The sequence below is a fragment of the Triticum dicoccoides genome, chromosome 5A (genome assembly GCF_002162155.2).
Source record: "Triticum dicoccoides isolate Atlit2015 ecotype Zavitan chromosome 5A, WEW_v2.0, whole genome shotgun sequence".
In the NCBI taxonomy this organism is placed as follows: domain Eukaryota; kingdom Viridiplantae; phylum Streptophyta; class Magnoliopsida; order Poales; family Poaceae; genus Triticum; species Triticum dicoccoides.
In genome coordinates, this window is record NC_041388.1 from 59,739 (window position 1) to 65,615 (window position 5,877).

A 5,877-nucleotide genomic window follows, 5' to 3' on the forward strand; every position below is an offset into this window, starting at 1 on the left:
TCTGCTGCTTTCAGTTGCGGATTTTTTTAATAGTTTGGTTGATGATATACCAATTTGATTCGTGCAGAAAAGGGAAGATTCGTGTGATTTGTATTTCTAGGAAGTTGCTGATGTGGGGGAATGCAACTACACTGATTATTTGGTTAGTCGAGGAATCCCAATACCAGCAGGTTGGGGTGTTGGACAAGTAACTGAAGGAACGGCAGAAGAGGAAGATGCAGAGCAGAAGGTTAAAGATGCAGTTCCTCTGATCATGGCCAAGCAACAACTGCTGAACGGCCTTGACAACAATGAGGATATGAAATAGCTTGTGAAGGTAATGGGCAAAATCGATGTGCTCTGTAGGATGATTGTCTCTTTATTTGTAGTGTATTTAGCACTCGTGATGTATTCAGTGGCTACGACATGAGCACTTTGCTGAAACTAGTAATGAATGAAACCTGTGTAGCAGGCTGGGTGTAGTGTTTTGAACATCTAATGATTTCTATTAACGGAAATCAGGGGGTATCCCCTTTTGCTCATATAAATAAATAAATAGCAGAGGCCCTATCGGGTCAGCTTTGTTCTCATTCAAAGACGTCGAGTAAATTGCAGTCCAACAGCAAACTATGTCACCAAATTCAAGTTTCACAGCCAAATATGAGTACAACTAAACAACAATGTCATCATGTTTTAGTTGTCATACAATCACCAAACACAAATCAGCATACATAACAAGTGATGTTCTCACAGCAAAATACTAAACAACATGTTCATCAGGTTTCAGTTGTCATAGCAAACACAATTTCACATAGTAGATAAAAAACGTCTTCTGACAGGCAAATACGACAAAAGCAATGTAATCATCATCCGCAGCAGCAGCGTCAACATCTTCACCATGTGTATTAGTCTGAATCGTAATTCCCCATGGTGTCATCTTCTTCTTCGTCCTCAACGTCCTCGAGCGTTGGCTTCTTCTTGATCAACTCTTGTATGTCCACAGCATGACAGGAAATCTTTTCGCCGGTGTCATTGACGTGATGGTTCTCAAAGATATTAGGAACATCTATGTTATCTTGTACATCAGGAGCAGTGTAAGCATCATCTTGTTGTGCAACTTCATTAAACGAATTCCTCTGCTCAAACCTTTGCAATACTCTCCAGTCATCGCTACGTGCAAATGTGTCTTCCAAGAAAAATATCAGTGTTGCTTGATTTGCCAAAATAAAAGGCTCGTTGATCTGGTACGCCGCCTTGACATTGATGGATTTGAAATAATCATCAGCTCTGGGTTTTGCGATCCTGGGAAATAGGTTATACCAATGACAGCACAACAGAACCACACACCGATGATCCTCGAAACTGGAGATATACTTCAACTGAACAATGTCTGTTATGTTAGCATACATTTCAGTTGTCTCTTTGTCATACGTATCTGTGCTCATGATGGCACTGTTTTGTGTCTTCCTGCCTTTGTCTCGTGCAAGGGTGTTGTAGTGCACATCTCCAACAACGCAAGATTCATAATGTCTTATCCGAGTATCAGGACCCATTGCTAGTGAGTAAAGGGCATCATCAACTGCCTGCCCATCCTCCCGCATCTTCTTAACATATGGTTAGAAAATAGACAAGCTGATCATCTTATGTACTCAATATATTAAAAAACTGATAGTGCACTTCAAAAGCTTACATGGTTCTTGAACCATTTCACAAATCCTGCCATAACCAGTTTGTCAATGTTTCTTGGATTTTGCGGCAGTAACTCCTCTTTGTAGATGCTGCACAACATAGTGATCGCGTCAAACATCTAAATATATAAGAATGTGCTGCAAGTTTAGTAGATTACGATGTATAAGCTGCAGTACCGCACTTACTTGATATAAGGTAGTATCTCAGGACAGTTATTCAACACATACCAAACCATTTTGTCCATATCTTTAGGTTTGTCCTCTTGTCGACTCTTCCTTGTAACTTGAACAGAATAATCGAAAACATTGAGCCCGGGATTGTCTTCACCCACCTCTTTGCTAAGCTGATCAGCTGTTTCAATATATTTTGAGCAGAATGTCAATGCTTCTGTAGAAATGTAGGCCTCTGCAATGGAACCCTCGGGTCTAGCTCTGTTCCTAACATAGCCCTTGAAAGTGCCTAGCCACCTTTCAATAGGGTACATCCAGCCATACTGTACTGGACCTCTAAGTAGTGCCTCATCAGGTAGATGAACAGCCAATTGCACCATCATATCAAAGAAGGCTGGAGGATATATTTTCTCAAGGTCGCATAGGATAGTTGGTATCTTGGCTCTAAGACGCTCCAAAGCATCTATCCTGATATTCCTACTGCAGAGTTCCCTGAAGAATTGTCCCAACTCTGCAACTGCTCTATATAAGTCAGGGCGGCCCAATCCTCTAAGGATAACAGGTAAAACCCTTTGAAGTAGGACGTGGCAGTCATGAGTTTTCAACCCTTGTACCTTGTTTCCATCTGCACTGACTCTCCTTTCAGGGTTGGAAGCAAATCCATGTGGGAATCTCACACGTGACAGGACCTCGCAGAATTCTTTTCTTTTTACCTTATCCAAGACGTACACAGCTGGTGCCATATCCTGTGGTTTACCTTCATCTTGCACCTGCAAATCCTGTCTGATACCCAGGTGTGTCAAATCAATCCTAGATTTTAAGGTATCTTTCGTCTTGCCTTCAATATTAAGAAGTGTGCCGATAATGCTGTCACATATATTTTTCTCGATGTGCATCACATCAAGATTATGCCGCAGATCCAAATCTTTCCAATACTCCAAGTCCCACAAAGTGGACCTGTGGGTAAACAATAATCTCTCTTCTTCCCTGCCACGCTTCCTTTTCCCGCTACCATTATCAGGATGGTTTCCTAGTGTAATATGCCTGATCTTCTCTAATTCCACTTGCAACTCATCGGCGGTGAGCCTCTTTGGCGCATCACGGTTTTCATGCTTTGCATTGAACACATGTCTTCGGTATTTTCTAGGAAGCGGCTTGTCCTTGGCAAGGAAACTGCGGTGTCCAATGTAACAGATCTTGCTAAGTATTGCGTATGACAGCAGATTCCTGTCACAGCGAACACATGCATTGTAACCATGTCATTCGCCCTGACATAGTGCCCAAAGCCGGATAATCATGGATGCACCAAATTATAACAGCATGCAGAAAGAAATCAGCTGGTGGGTTTCTATATAGGTCTCGAGTGAGAACACCCTTCCATAGCTGTTGAAGTTCCTCCACAAGAGGCTCCATGAACAAATCAAAATCCTTTCCAGGACTTTTTGGACCTGGGATGAGCAAGGCCATCATGTAGTTTGATTCTTTGGTGAAGACATTTGGAGGCATGTTGTAAGGGATAACAAGCACTGGCCACATGCTATATGTGGCGCTCTGGTGGCCAAATGGGTTAAATCCATCTGAAGCTAAGCCAAGTCTAATGTTTCTCAGGTCAGCATCAAACTCTTTCTGTTTATCATTGAAGCTTTTCCACTCACTACCATGAGATGGATGGCTCATTACATTATGATCTCTGTACTCCTGGTTCCTAGAATGCCACAGTACATCCTCTCTTGTTTCAGCATCATGAAACAACCTCTGCAATCTTGGTGTAATTGGAAAATGTCTCAGAACATTATGAGGAATCCCCTTCACAGCATCGCCATCTTTCCATCTTGATGATTTGCATTTCGGGCATTCACTTAAGTTGGCATAATCCTTCCGGAACAGAACACAATTATTCTTACAAAAATGGATCATATCATATCCAATTCCAACTGCACGAAGGAAATTCTTCATTTTACTATAGGTGTGTGGCAGCTCAGACGCATCTGGGAAAGATTCGCGGAAAGCAGCCAACATCGCATCGAATGATTTGTTGGTTATCCGCTCAGATGTCTTCACCTGAAGAAAGGTGACCATAGCTGAGAATACTGACAGCTTATTTCCTGGGGTGACAGCAACGTTGCATTGTTCCACATGTGGGCCCACCATTTTTCTTCTGTAGGTGAAAGTTCACAGAATGCACGAGCATTTCGTAGCATTGTTTCAATGTTGGTCAAACTCACTGGCTCCGCCACCACCACCTCCTCCTCCTCTTCCACCTGAGCATCAGGCAGATCAAGATGGTGATCTGCTGCTTCCACGTAGTCAATAACATTGACGTTCACAGCTTCACCATGATGAACCCACCTAGTATATGTGACCGACATCCCATACAAGTGTAGATGATTTTGCACAGTTGACTGGGGTCTTGTAACTGAATTCATACAACTGCTACACGGGCAGAGCACATCTGATTTTAGACCACCGTACTTAGCTCTGATAAAGTTCATGAAGTTTTCAATCCCCTCGACATATGCAGTGGAGAATCTTCGAGCAGAAGTTATCCAAGTCCTGTCCATCTGTTAGACATACAAATTAGTTCTTCTACTAGATATTACAGGAAAAACATATATGCTTTTTTATGAAGTCCAGAAAAAAAATACCTAGGTCGATGTCTAAAGCTATGGCAAGATATTTGGACGAGCAGATCTAAGTAACGAAATATATGTAAACCAAATTCAGCAAACAGATTTGAGTGCCAAATTATGACAGGCTGTTTCAGCAGTCAATGAGGCCGAGCACACAACCATCGAACTATCGAAGGCCATCGCAGCAACAAAGATCGAGTATAAAATGGTGTAGAGCTATTTCACCTAACAGATTGGCTACTAGACCATGGCAATCTACGTCACAATAAATATATGGCAGAATATTTTAGCAACTAATCGGCCTTGGCATGCCATCTCAGCTAAGCAGATTGAGTGTAGAACAGGGCAAGGAAGCTTCTTAAGCAGAGCATATTGACAGTAAACTACTTCGGCAAACAGTGAGATTAACAGCATCTATCAGCTAACATTCATCACTACACCGACATGAACGGGGCCTCAGTCTAGAATGCGCGTACCGTGGGAGAAGCTAACCACCGTGCGTCTCCACACGAACATCGCCAGCGGTGGCGGCGCTGACCGCCGTGCGCCTCCACAAGAACGTAGCCAGAGGTGGCGGCGCGGCTAGAGGACGACAGTCTACGAGAGCGTACTGTGGGAGCGAGAGGATCGCTGAACCGCGGCGCCGACGTATCGGTGTGGTGGGGAGGGCGGCTTTGGCAGAGCGAATGGAGTGGATGGGGACAGGGGGGAGGGGGGTTTGGGGAATATTATTGGCTAGTTGGCCGAAGGACGGTTGACTCGGATTTGAGGGGAATTTTTGGGTGTGGGGGGGCGGGGGGAGGATTTTCGTGTGGTGGGCGGGGGGAGTTTGGTGCATGGTCGGTTTCTCCAAGTGCAGTCCCACATGTCAGTGAAGAGGCAAGACGAAGCGTGTTCCGTTTGCGTGAGCCGTGCGCAGGACTGAACGTGTGTGGGGTGCAATGCGACCGCGACAGGAGTGCTGTGAGTGTACTGCATTGTTTCCTTTTAAACTAGGTGCTTCGCCCCCACAAAAAAATCTGTTGCTTCACGCGATCCATCGATACTACTACTAGTAATCCGGTAATCCTGACTAAAACGGCGCGGCCGGGTCTTTTCCCGCGTGATATGCTGGGAGGTTGGCTTAGTTGGGTTTTTTAGGACGAGTAATGCTACACCTACGTAATCCCAGTTATGTAATTAACGTAATGTGAAACGTGTGAGCTGTTGATTGTAGATTGGGGGGAGGGAGGGGCCCACCACCATGAAAATCAGGGGAGGAGAGAGAGAGGCAATTTACGTTAACCCTTTCGTAGGTTCCCGTAGATGTAGAAAGATGTGTCCGATCCTGCAATATAGGCCGTCCAATCTATATCTAACGGATAGGAAGGAAACTATGACAATTTACCCGCACTCCTCTCCACATTTGC